Source organism: Chamaea fasciata, unplaced genomic scaffold (assembly GCF_029207755.1).
Source record: "Chamaea fasciata isolate MVZ Bird 193981 ecotype frontalis unplaced genomic scaffold, bChaFas1.0.hap1 SCAF_2, whole genome shotgun sequence".
NCBI lineage: Eukaryota > Metazoa > Chordata > Aves > Passeriformes > Sylviidae > Chamaea > Chamaea fasciata.
The window spans coordinates 95,806,076-95,818,631 of record NW_027094087.1 but is presented as its reverse complement, the minus strand read 5'-3'; the positions used below and the strand labels follow the sequence as shown (position 1 = coordinate 95,818,631).

At 48.3% G+C, this 12,556-nt stretch overlaps 1 protein-coding gene across 1 annotated transcript in view; it reads right to left on the bottom strand.

The window, feature by feature from the left end:
- The window catches only part of TBL1X (transducin beta like 1 X-linked), a 191,870-nt gene extending 182,851 nt beyond the window's left edge, over positions 1-9,019 (bottom strand). Inside the window, exon 1 of the mRNA XM_066176796.1 lies at positions 8,687-9,019. The gene's annotated coding sequence lies outside the window, so the exon portion shown is untranslated. The remainder of the gene's footprint in view (positions 1-8,686) is intronic.
- Positions 9,020-12,556: the final 3,537 nt, after the last annotated feature.

Here is a 12,556-nt window from a genome sequence, read left to right as displayed (position 1 = left end):
TCCTGTAATCACAAAATAACCTATTATAAGGTACCCACATATAATAAATATTACCATTATAACACTGAAGAAATACACAGGAGTAAGTGTTTTGAAGACATGTCATCTTAGCCAACCAAAAAAACAAAAAAACCCAAAAAAAACCAAAAAAAAAAACCAAAAAAAAAAAAACACCAAAAAAAACCCAACCAAAAACCAAAAAACCCAACCCAAAAACCAAAACAGTTGTCCACTTGATGGTCAGCAGGTGAAAAGCATTGAATCCTAGCTTTTGAGGTGGCCTACTCCCACTCATCTTCCTCTTCCCTGTAAACTGCCCATGAGGGCTTAAGGTACATTCCACTTTTTACCTAACCTCTAACCAGCACTACCAGACTAGGTAGTAAAGACAGCATGGTGGTCTCCCAGAAAAGTAGTTTTCATTCATCAGCAGTGAGGGAAACCATTATGTCAACGCCTTAGTAAATTTGAGCTCTGTGTAATGAATAGGATCTTTCCTTCCACGCTAATATTGCATTTTGGGCCACCCTTTCAGCTTCAGGGTTTGTTTTTTTTCCAAGCACATCAAATCCTGTAAGAATGAAGCTGGATGAATTTTTGTAATACACTGTCACGCACTAATTTTAAACAAATTGGCTCATTTAAATTAACTGATTATGTAAGACACTTACTGATACCAGCAGAAGTGTAAGAGCTGAGAATGTTTGGGTTTTTTAGTACAAAACCAGATTCTCCCAAATACAAATCAGCATTGTTATTGCGTTACAACACCAGCAGCCCAAACAAACCCAGTAGTAGTCAAAATGAAAATAAAGGAACCTTGAATAGTTTTCACAGAATGATATAAAATCTGTCTTGTGAACACCATGTAATGTTACTAAAAATGTACTTGGTTCTGCTCCTTACTTTCAGTTTTTGAGAACTGGCATAGGAAGGAAGATGTTTTCCTCATTAGAATAATCCTCAGGCATGCCTTTTATCTGTGCCTCCCAGATTACAGTATTTCAGTTTCAAAGTCAACAATTGAAAAAGTAAACTACACAGACTACAGAAGCTCTTACATTTAAAAAAGGACAAAACTAAAGCCAAAAAGTAAAAAAAAAATCCAAACCCAAAAAGTAAAAACAAAACCAAAGAGGAAAGTTAGGATTTAAAGAGAGATATTTGAGTCCACACATTTAGCAGCACTACCAATACCTTCTGAAACATTTAGAAAATATTTCATGTGTTTCAACCAATTCTATATCCAAATTCTTAAGAGGTCTAACTCATGTGTGCATGTAAAATAGCCATGAAAAGGGTTAAGTTTGTTTTGCGACTGTAAAAAGCAACAGATAAATATCCTTGGAAACTAATCCCCACAATATGAACCAGCACTGTCTGTGCTTGGATTCCCACACCTAACACGTCAGCAAAGCTCGACCCTATCTGTGGAGAACGCTGTGGAGGAGGGCAATTTTACCTCAATCTCTCTGTCCAGATCAGGGTTTAAATTTTGCTTCGAAGAGCAACTAAAAAAAAAATTTAAAAATAAAAATAAATTTTAAAAAAGAGGAAAAAATGAAAAAATGAAGATAACATAATTCTGATGTTTGAATGCATGTCCCAGCCCCAGCTGTCGCCTCCTGGTCTCACCAGGCTCAGTCAGATGTACAAGCACAGTATGCACTCCTGACCTTGCCACATCTCAACAACCACGTAATTAAAGTGTGCAGCACCTTTGTGTTTTCCCAAAATCTGCCATCCAGCCTGCCCCAACCTACCGTCATTTCACTGGCTCTGCAACACCTCAGCACATCTCAGGATGTGCTGCTGACCTGAACACATCCTAGTTCAAGGTGTGAGAGTCAAGCCACTGCATGCTGGCACCACTCTCCAACATCAGGGATACACCTTTTTTTCTCCAAAACTACTTTTTGGACTACCCTAAGGCTATCCATGTATTTAAGTGCATATGCATGCACTCACACATGACAATTAGCGCAGTTCATTTTAAACAATTAATACTTGTTGTTCTGCAATCCCAGCTGAGACTATGTGCTAACACAAGTCTTAATACTAATGGGTCTCTGGATACACACATATCCTCTGCCAGTAGCAACCAGACTAAACCCATTGGTACAGAGAACAGGCAACTTTTAGTTGCTAAATGACACTGAAACGAACGTGCTGTTATAACAATTCCTCATTCTGTTATCAACACACAAGTTTACAAAAAAAAAAATCCATATTTTTACTTCACTTTATAAAAATCTCATGTATTTATTAACTGCACACTGTGAAGGTCAATTCTTTTGGAAGAACATCTTTCCAATTATTTTGCTGTAGGCTATTGGGTTGTGTTCAAATTAACACAAACTCAGCAGCAGACACTTATAAGCATGAAACACAACAACACTGTATACATGTTAATCACAACAATGCAACTGCACCCTTTTAGTGGGGCCTCTGTAACACGACTATTTGACTTGGAAAGATAAATCATAAATAGTTGGCTTCACTCTTGAACTAGAGAAGAGTTTCCATGCAATGGCAGAGGACTAATGAAGAGCTGATGGTGCTACACAGCAAAATATAGCAGAAGCCAAAGTTTGTCACTGTACATCCAGTGCAGTTTGCTGCCCTCAAAAAGGCATATAACAAATGCATTATGCTGCAGAATGACAAAAGGAATCTATCCACCAAAGTAAAACCCTCTTTGTTTTCTTGAAGACAATGTCAAAGCATATTTTCCAAGTAATTTAAATGTCTAAGGGAAAAATGTTGCTTTTTTGCTCTGTCAGTAATTTATTGGAGGTATGAGAAAGTCGTGTTTCAATAGGAAAAAAACAATAAAATCATAATTAATGTTACTACATTTTTTCATTTAATAAAATTATCATATATAACAGAATGCATTCTAACACTTCTACACCGTGGTAAGAGGTTAAACTGTAACTAAGAATTAGCAGCTTAAATGAAACTTAGGTCAGTAAATGCAATCACACTTTGAATGGCACTGGAGTGATACACAGAGCAACTGCTACATACTAATGGAGAACACTGGTCTCTAAAAAGCTTTGTTTCACCTTCCAGTAGCAAAGGGTCAATAAAACTCACTACTTAATTAGATGAGAGTATTTTGAGGAGCATATAGAGAGAATTATTAGACATTATTAGTACTACTCATCTGTTCAGAAACAGGCCATAAGTCGTGTCATCTAAGCATCAAGGCACTGTTTGTCCACACGTTCAGTGCGCTGTGTAACTTCGCCTAGCAAATGACTAAGGTTCAACACCCAGGCCAAAATGTAGTTATGCAATGCACTCAGCTAAAATATTAAAAGAATTGTTTCTTCATACTACAGTACTATCATCATGATTTTGTACTGCATGAACACCACAGGGCTCTTGGCAGATATTTCCATTGTACTTCTCACAAAATTATGACTTTCTACATGCACTCCAGTTTAAACAGGACACATTAATTGTTCATACTAACAATAGAGGCAGTCAAGAAATGCTGTTACACGTCATGATGCCCCATCAGTGGCATAAAGTGGATAGCATTATAAAGATAGAAGCCACATCATCAGATGCACCCAACCCCAAGCTGCAGTCATGATTATAAACCAAAGTACAGAAAGGGACTGGTGGCTGGGACCCCAACAGAAGATAACAGAGACAATATAGTCTTCTCTTCTCAAACAACAAATGAAGAAATGCAATAACTCTTGCTACAGGCCAGTATTTTTAGTATCACTTAAAATAAATACAAATATGCATAGGAAAAGCAGCTCAAGAAAACCAGCATAAAAGACCTGTGCACTTTTACCTCCAAAAGCTGTCACATACCCATTGTGGAGTTAAACTCGCTTTCAATTAAGCTAGCAGAAACAAATTTATATTCCTACAGAATTACTAAACATTAGTAACTATAGTTAGTTAGATTTTTGTCTAGGACAAGATCTTTACACATGAAGACAACTGGTAAGAAACTATGATGTTTTCTTAATGAAAAGTCTTCTTTGACTTCTTCTAGCTTTTACACAGCCCTAACTTTGGGGGACTTTCTCTGACTGTAAAGCAAAACACTATCAGTCATCCTCAAACGAAATTCCATTACATTAATGATCAGACAGCAACAACAAAGAAGAAAGCCTTAAAAATATTATCTTGTATACTGAAGAAAAACAACCTAAACCCTATTTTTTACCTTTTTAAGCTTGTTTCAGTGTCATTAAAATGACAGATTTTATACTGACAGGAAGGCTGCTATTCCTATGTACAGCCGTAGTTCCAATGTTTCGTTTAATTTCAACCAACCTGTCCAAGTAGGCCATTTGGTAGAAACCTATAAATGGCACCCAGGGGGTCTGGGTTCTTGCTGTAAAGAGGTCAGCTATTTCCTCCTAACTAAAAATAGGCAAGATGAGGGAGGGGAAGAGAGAATGGAGTTTTAATTTAGCAGCTGAAAGAAGAATTTACAAAATTACTTCCATCTTGCCTCATAATGAAGATTATGAAAAAAAGAAACTGTCCCAAGAGTTACAAAACCTGGATCACTTTATAGGCAGGCTGGTGTACACAATCTAAAATACTAGGAATTAAAAGAGCAATAGTAAAGCAAATCCAGGATATGGATCACATTATGACACCCACCCCTCTTCGGGCAGAGCAGACAGATTTACCAGCAGCAGTGCGCCAGGTGTTAACAACTCTCCTCTCTCCTACCAGCTGAGATCACACCGTGGCCCTGCAGACACCGCACTACAATCAGCTGCTGTTCCCCCGAGTCAGTTTTTTCCAGCATTTACCCTCCTGGCTTTGTCTCCCTCACATTACAACCTGTTTAGGGTGAGAAACACCGTCTAATATTCCCCAAATGGCCCTGATTTGAATGGAAGTCCCTTGGCACTACTAAAATACAAACAGCATCAGTTTAATGCAACATGAATTCTACCTCTGGACTATTAGCAGCAGCAAAGAGCAAGGGCTAGCGGCACTGAAGTACGCAGCGACCCTGCTACCTGCAGGAATCATCCAGCACCCCAAACCCAAAACCTGGGATGGCTTTTCCAGCCTCATCTCCACAATGAACCAAACTGGGCACATCACTAAATCTCAAGAGTATCACACTGCTGACTTATCTCAGCTACTGAGAAATAAGATCCCATCCACAGAGATACATTCTTCTCTACTCCTTCCAAGCAAAGGGCCTTTAACAGCTGCTGCTGCCAGAGGAGGACTCTCCATTCAGAAAAGCTCTTCCAGGAGCCATGGCACATCAGACATATCAAGTGGACAGCACGCCTACTTCTGGTCTCCATCACCACAAAAATGAGAAAAGCCCGTCTGACAATCAATGACAGGACCAAAACAGCATGAAACTGAATCGGGGGAGGTTTAGGTTAGATACCAGGCAAGGGTTTTTCACCCCAAGAGTGGTTGGACACTGAACAGGTTCCCCAGGGAAGAGATCACAGCACCAAGCCTGACAGAGTTCAAAACGTGGCAGGATTCTTGGGGGCTTCCTGCACATATCAGCATATTCTGACTTGGTGAAGACTGGGCAAAGTGGTGGAGCAAAAACCTGCCAGTTCCAGGTGCCACGTCCCTAGCAATGACTGAACCTATTTTTGCTCTTTAGATACTTATTGTGGAGAATATCTGCAATCATTTTAAAAAGAAGAAGCAGTAGCATAACTCACAGCAGTGACATAGCAGAGAACAGAGCAGTCATCTTACTCAATTGGGTGAGGGAAGAGCAGAGTACACATTTAGATGACAACTTATCTGCAGAGGGCTTCTTTATGTCCAAAGAGACCCAGAGAGTTGCGCAGTTGCCAGTGTCCAGTTTACACATACATGTAACTTTTAATTCTCTTTGCTTATGAGACATGCTTTTTCATCTTAGGGGGAGAAAAAAAAAAAAAAAAACAAAGAAAACCAACCTTAAAATCATAGAATATACTGAGCTGGAAGGGGCCCACAAAGATTATAAAGTCCAACTCCTGTCCCTGCCCAGGACAACCCAAGAATTGCACCACGTGCCTGAAAGCATTGTCCCAATGCCTCTTGAACACTATCAGGAGGCTTGGTGTGGTGACCTCTTCTCTGGGGAGCCTGTTCCAGTGCCCAACCACCGAGTGGAGAGCCTTTTCTTAACATCCAACCAAAATTTGCCCAAATACAGCTTCAGGCCATGTCCTCAGGTCCTGTCACTGGTCACCACAGAGAAGAGATCAGTGCCTGGCCCTCTGCTTCCCCTCGTGAGGAAGCTGTAACGGCAGTGAGCTCTCCCCTCACCCTCCTTTAATCTGAACAAGCCAAGGGACTTCAGCCACTCCTCACACGGCTTCCTCCCAAGGCCCTTCACACCTTCACGGTCCTCCTTTGCAGACTCTCTAACAGCTGAATGTCTTTTGTATATTGTGGCATCCAAAGCTGCCCCCAGCACTGGAGGTGAGGCCGCCCCAGCGCAGAGCAGAGGGGACAATCCCCTCCCTTGCCCAGCTGGCCGTGCTGGGCCTGATGTCCCCAGGACAGGGCTGGCCCTCCTGGCTGGCAGGGCACTGCTGGCTTGTGTTCAACTTGCCATCGACCAGGACCTCCAGGTCCCTTTCCTGGCATTGCTTTCCAGCATCTCATTCCCCAGTCTGTATATCCAGGGCTGCCCTGCCTCTGGTTATTGTATAGCTCACTGAAGGTGGTAAACACTGAGACAAGACAGGAGCTCAGCTCAAATCTCCACTGTTTTTACCATTATTACATATAGCACAGGAGAGGTTTAACGCATTTTTAATGTGATAGCATCCTCCCCCTCTTGCTTTCCTTTTTCCTCCCACCCACTCTACAAATCTTCTGTGGGAAAGCTTCCCTGTTTTACTATTGCTGTCGTTGAGATGTTGCAATTATTATCTGTAATTGTTTAAAAAAGCTAAAAAAAAAGGAAAAAAAAACAAAAAAAAAAACAAAAAACCAACCCCAAAAACAAACAAAAAAACAACGCCAAAACACACACTAGGACAAATCTGGCTCTCTTTGCCAACAACATCTGCTATCACAGAATTGATATATTTAATTTAAAACCTGCCCAGTGTCTCTGTACATGACAGAACACTGGCTGCAGGACAGGGAGAGGCCTAAACCCAATACGTGCAGTCACATGTTAAACCTTACACATCCATACGAGTAGTCTTGGTTAAAAGACCACTAATAAATGGGGTAAGGAAGAAGGATATGACACTGTATTTGTCAAGAGTAAAGACCTTGTATTTATTACCTACAATCAGATCTCCCTCTGGCACAATATGTTTATTTTCCTACTATTAGCCTAAAACACTACTCTTGAAATTTTAATTTTACACTCCATTTTATTCCAAATCATCAGCCTTTTCAATTGAATATTTTAGGTTTCTCCAACATTTTGCTGCAATATTTTCTTTTTTTGGAGGAGGCGGTGGGTGAGCCCCGCCGAACAGCCCGCCTCCCCTCCCCCACCGCACACATCCACATCCACACTCCACGGCTCGTGCGTCAGGAAGGGAGAAACGCCGTACGAATCCTCGTGGAGAACAGCAAAGAGGCATGTTAAGGCAACACATAAAGGGGAGCCTTTATTCCGTCTAAACGCCGACTTTGAGGAATTAATATGCGAGCCGAACTTTCAGGGTGTGGCTTGGTGTTTTTGCCCCTTGTTGCGCTGTGCAGGATGCCTGCCCGAGAACCCGACAACATATCATTAAATAGGTCAAGGGTCATTCGCTTTACATCACACCACACCAATATTCAGCCGCGCACGGAACCCATCTATCAGCCCCACCGCCGAGATTGAACGCGCACCACAAAATGGGGACCCTGCCCGGGCCGGTGACAGCGCCGGGGGCAGGGCGCCCGCCCGCCCCGCCGCCCCGGGCTGGGCTCGCCGGCCCGGGATGTGCAACAGGTCGGCGGCCCCGCAGCTCCGGCCCCGAGGGGCTCCCCCCACCCCCGGCGGCCGCGGCGCTGGGAGCGGGGCCGGGGGCAGCGCGGCTCCGGGGGGCTGGGCGCGGGGTGGGGGGCGAGGAGCGAACTTGTTTACCTACTTGGAAGTAAACTTCGATGTAGGGGAGCGACCGGCCCCTCCGCCCGCTGCTGATTCAAGCCCTGGCGATGAATGGGATCCCCTCCCCCACCCAGGCTCTGCAAACTCCACACTGGAGCGTGAATACCTCGCATTTCTCTCCCCCCCCACCACCCCGTGCATTTATTTTTTTTTTTAATTAACCCCTCATACATTAAAATAGTATCTCAGAAGTAGGGAGAAACTGCCCCCCTCCCCTCCCCCACGCCCCGGGGTCGCTCTGCCCGGGGGCAGCTGCAAAACACCCGCCACGGGCACGGCAGCCCCACACACACACATCACCTCGGCCCATAGAAACCACCCCCAAAACCCCCAAACAGAACCCAAAACGTCCGGGTTCAAAAAAACTTCGTCATAACAAGCGGCGGTTGAGCGACCCCCTCCCCCCCCGGGTGGGTCAGGCTGCAGAGGGGACGCCCGGGGGCAGCGGGCCCCAGGCTGGGCTGGGCTCGGGGGGCTTCACTGGGAAGGACAAGCATAAGAAAAGGGGAAATTAAGAAAAAAAAAAAAATAAACCAAACATGGGGGGGAAAGAAACCACCACAGGGTCCCCGGGATGAATAATCCGCCTCGGGAACTCACCTCGCGGCGCAGCGGGCGTTAAAGGCACAGCTCCCGCTCCCGCGGGCGGGGAGAGCCCCAACTTCTGCGGGGGGCGGCGGCGCTGCTGCTGGCGGAGACTTTCCCTCACTTGCCGCGCATGGTGCAACTCCTCTTCCCCCGGGGTCCCGGCCAGCCTGCCAGGAGGCTGCGAATCCCCCCTCGCCGCCGCCGCACACGCCTCCTCCCCCCCCCCCCCTCCGCGCGCACGGGCGGCACAAGGAAGTCCCGGAGAGTGGGATGGGGGAAACGGAAAGTTTTGGGGCGGAATGGCGGTGAGGGGGGGCTGGCGGGGCCGGTGCGGACGCGCGGCGGCGGCGGGAGCGGCGCCGAGGGGGAGCCACAGCCGCGCCCGGGGCCGCCGCCACCGGGCGGGAGCGAGGGAGGGGACGGCGGGGGAGGGGGCGCACCGGGAGGGCCGCCGTGGGTGGGGGGCGAACCGGCCGCGCCCTCCCCCACCTGCCTCGGTCCCGCACGCCGGGACGCGCAACTCGAGGAGGCGCCGCCGCCAACGCCCCCGGGGATGCCCCGGGGTGCCGCCAGCCCTCGCCCCGCCTGTGGTTATGTTGTGCTTTGACACCCCCCCCGCAACTGAAACCCGGTGACAAACCGGGCACACACACGGAGGGCAGCCCTGCCCTCCCCTCCCCCGCCCGCCGGGCAGCGCCGCGTTCCCTGGTGCCGGCCCGGCGCGCGGGGCCGCGCGGTGCCCGCGGCCGCCCTCTGTCCCCGCACGCTTGGCCCCGCGGCCGGCCCGGCCCCGCTCGGGCGGCTGTGGCCGGCGCTGCCCGCGCAGGGCACCGCGGGGCGCGCTCCGGAGCCCGAGACGCGGCCGTTGGACCCGCGCAGTGGCGTGGGTGGACAGCCCGGGCGGCGCTGCGGGAGCGCTCCCCGTGCCGCCACCGCTGCCCCGGCCCGGGGCGAGCGGCGGTGCCCGGTCAGCGCGCGGGGGCCGGGCGGGCTGTGAATCAGTACAAACGGCTTTATTGCATCTCGCTGGGGCGCGACACCCGCGGGCAGCGGCGCCGCGACTCCTTGGCCTCCTGCGCGCCCGTCCCACGCGTGTCCCCGTGTCCCGTCCGTGTCCCCCCCACCCCCGGGCGGATGATGCAACGCGGCTCCATGTGCTTCCCCTCCCCCGCGCGGCTCCGGTTTTTTGCGCCTGGCGGGTCACCCGGCGGCTGATTGATTCTCCTTTCGCGCTGCGCCGTCACCCGGCGCTGGAAAGTAAATAACAAGTTGACATCATTACCGCGCTCCGCAGGGCCCCGCGCGCCGCTACCGCACCGCCGCGAGTAGCTGCGCACGCCAATCCGCGCCGCGCCCAGCCCCCGACCCGGCGCGGCGGGGCCGCTGCCCGCCCGGCCCCGCCCGGCTGCCACCGCACCCCCAGCGCGGCCGGGAGGGGCCCTTGCCGGTCGCCCGGGGCCGCCAGGATGCTTTTGGAGGCCTTCTTCCCCTTTCCCCTCCCCCACCCCTCCCCACCCCCCCCGGCCTCATGGCTAATGTCATGCAAATAATAAGATTATCGGGATGTTGCCGGGGTGTCTGCCTCGGTGGGCTCATCCCGGTGACAGCCAGACTCACGCGGCCCCAAAAGTCATATTTATTATTGGAGGGGTTTTTTTTCCGTATGACCTTTCCACTCTTTCTTTTTCTCTTTTGGTCTTATTTTGACATTAAAAGGAATTTCACGCTCGTTATACATTTAGCCCAAAGCCTACAAATGTGCTGTCACCTCGTATCCTAATGGAAAAATATGACATCACCCAAGTCAGGACGACAAAGATCATTGCTACATACATTCATATATGGGCTGAAAGCAGAACTCCCGAAACACTGGGAAATGTTGCGGGCTGATGTGATTCATTTTCATATTCAGAGCCTCGAGACTGCAGTGCAAGGCCATCTGCGCTCAGACAGACAGGCAGACACGTGTCTCCCTTTCTCAGTAAGCTCCCATTCGCCTTATTTTTCTCCAAATGCAAAACCTACATTACGTTTTTATTACTCGGCAATGTAAACAAACAAAAACCACCCTCCAGATTCATAGCGAGATGGGCCAGAATTTTTAAGCTCCTGTGCTTTTTTTTGTTTGCTTGCTTTTAAAGTGCTGTGGGCTTACAAATGAGAAAATGGTCCTAAGTCATGACTTGCAGAGCTTCCAAGGCTAGGTCGCCCAGCGGGGAAGCTCAGACTCATTCGTGGTGCGCTGTGGGGAGGGCGATGGAGCTGTCACCGCTGTGCAAGGTCCGTCCTTGTCCCCCACACTAAGGAGGTGGCTCAGCATGGCCAGGAGGGCTGCGTGGTGAGGGGGCAGCGGGACAGCGGGATGCCCGGAGCCGCAGGCTTTGGTGGGCGGCAGCACCGCGGGTCTGTCCTGGCAGCCTTCCCAGCCGCGTGTTGGGGTTTTCTCTGCTGAGGAGCAGCACAGCTCATCCTGCTCGGCCTGGCCATGGACCCACCGCCGTGCTGCAGCCTCCAGCCGGGAGAGCCACCGTGTCCCCGCCAGGACAGCTGGGCCCAGCCTGGCCAGGCCTGGCCACACGTCTGCTGAGCCGGCAGGGACACAGAGGTAGGCAAGGAAAGCTTGGTGGGCAGCTGAAGGCGTTGTGATGGCAAGAAAATTAAATTGCAACGTCATACGGATACAAGGAAGTGACTTTTCCTCTTTTCTAAGCGGGCACAGCCGCCGCTGCCAGTTTCTGGTAGAGTTTAAGTCAGTCCTGCAGGGAGCAGGACAAGCAGGACAAGCAGGGGAGGGCAGGTGTGGAGGGCTGCACCCGCCCGCCCCTCGCTTTCCGAACTGATGCTGCGCCAGACCGCATCCCTGCTTTTGTACAGCTGTGTCCCGGCCACGCCGGGAAGCCGGGCAGCCAGCCCCGGGGAGACCGGGTTAAATATTGACGTAATCCTTGCCGAGAACTTCAAATGAAGGTTATCAAGGAAGGCACTTTTTTCAGGCTGTGCTTGGCTAAGAGGAGCTGTACAGACTCATGATAAGGACTTGGGTTTTTTCCAGTTAAAATGAAAAAACTAATGCCCAACTATAAAGTGACGGTAGGTAAAAGATAGAAGAGTGAATCACTTACTCTGGCCATTGCAATAATTCTGGCCTTTGTGTAAGAGAAGACCCCAAAGTGACCATGTATAAAAGAAATCACCATTTTTTTAAGAGCCTTGTTTTTTCAGGTCCCTAACTCATGACGCTGCGATGGTGATCAGCAGCAGTGCCACAGCCCTGCAGCTCCAAATGAAGGGAGCCAGAGCTGAGGTTTCCTACCCTCATTAAAATGGAAACCCTAACCTGAAACAATCAAAGTCAAGGGCGAGCAGGGTTGGCCAGCTGGGGAGATTATGGGATCATAAGGCAAAATATTTTGTATTTTACAAGATGAAACCCATTGTTATTTTTCTAGTGCTTAATCATCTTGTATTGTGTTGATAACTGTTTTTATGTTTTCCCCTCACCCCATGTTTTCCATTCTCTAAATAAAAATAAATTCTCTTGAAAAAGTGAATAATTAAAAAAATAAATAATTGCTTCTTCTTTTACATTACTTTAGTTAAATAATTCTTCCAACAAAAAATATATATAAAGGAAAAAAAAAGCCTGAAATGAAGATTAATTATTTACTCCTGTTATGGACTGAAAAAAAAAAAAGAGTATCTGCTAATTAAGTTTTTAAGACAAATTCATATGCAAACTTTTGATACAATGGGGAAAGCTGAACTTGAATAGATATCCCCACACTGCTGGGACAGACAGACACCATGCCATTCACATGTTGCTATATGTAGATATTCTATACATGGAAATGTGACATGGTAGGCCCTTGCTCTCTCACACTT